Source organism: Oratosquilla oratoria, chromosome 11, assembly GCF_046742065.1.
Source record: "Oratosquilla oratoria isolate Oo_2021 chromosome 11, ASM4674206v1, whole genome shotgun sequence".
Taxonomy (NCBI): domain Eukaryota; kingdom Metazoa; phylum Arthropoda; class Malacostraca; order Stomatopoda; family Squillidae; genus Oratosquilla; species Oratosquilla oratoria.
The window spans coordinates 42,157,288-42,158,534 of NC_134787.1; the positions used below are offsets into that span (position 1 = coordinate 42,157,288).

General features: G+C 37.2%; 1 non-coding gene across 1 annotated transcript; it reads left to right on the top strand.

Moving 5' to 3' along the window:
• The first annotated feature begins 180 nt into the window (after positions 1-180).
• Positions 181-253, top strand: TRNAR-UCU (transfer RNA arginine (anticodon UCU)). Its single transcript has one exon. It is a non-coding gene; the product is annotated as a tRNA-Arg (tRNA).
• The last annotated feature ends 994 nt before the right edge of the window (positions 254-1,247 follow it).

A 1,247-nucleotide genomic window follows, 5' to 3' on the forward strand; every position in this document is an offset into this window, starting at 1 on the left:
ATATATCCTTAGTACTGCTGTACAGTTTTCATAATTGACGTCATTATCGTAATGTCATTTATCGTTATCAACCTTACAACAATTGGCGACACAAATATTGTAATTTTTTTCTTCAAATTATTGAAGAAAAATTACAACTGTGTCGGATAAAATAAATGTTAAACAGCTTAAGTATTCATGGTCCCCATGGCGCAGTGGATAGCGCGCTGGACTTCTAATCCAGAGGCCGCGGGTTCGAATCCCGTTGGGGATGTAAACTTATGAAACCCTAGACCTTTCCCTCCTCGTGGTGGGTACAGGAAAAGCCACCAGGAATTTCGTCAACTGAGTGACGTAATGAGGTGACCGCGAACTTCACCCTGTGCCGAAGTGCGCGTTGTTGTCGTTTTTTTTTTAGGTGAAAATTATCGGTTTCAACGACAATAATAATTCTTTCCTCGAGTTTCCTTGAACGGAAACCTGCAGCCCCACAGAACCCGACAACGGTTCTCAGGCCTTCACATATATAAATTTTCAAGGAAAAAAATATTGTTATGTTTGTTTTATTTATTCATTTATTCGTTTTTTTTAGGTGAAAGTTATCGGTTTCAACTACAATAATAATTCCTTCCTAGAGTTTCCTTGAACGGAAACCTGCAGCCCCACAGAACCCGACAACGGTTCTCAGGCCTTCACATATATAAATTTTCCAGGAAAAAAAATATTTTTATGTTTGTTTTATTTATTTATTTATTCATTTTTTTTTTCTTTTTTTTTTGTGATGTATGTATCTTTTATGGATCTCTGTCACCATCTAAGAGGAGTTGGTATGTGTGTGTATGGGGGGAGGGGGTAAGTCGCAAGTTTCCAGTTCTCATATGAAAAAAATAGAGGTTGAGAAAAATTGACGAAACTGATAGAGATATTATTCCCATTTGGAGACAGAAAGCCATCCCCTCGAGGCTGCACCTCCAATTGGAGATGAAGGTTTTGGTAGTTTTAGAAAATGGATAGTGGGTGGAAATTGTTCTTTCTATTCACAAACCTTGTGGAACCACCGCTAGACACCTTCTATCATTAATTTTAATTCATCTCCATTTTTCCTTCGGTCATAGTCAACATTTAAACACTCTTCTTATAACAAGGTCATCATATTAAAACAACAGGGCAGGATTCGCAGTAATGGTTATATACTGGACAAATTTAGATTTAAGAAAGAAATAGGCAAGAATTGGTTTACTAATAGGGTGGTCGACGAATGGAATAAA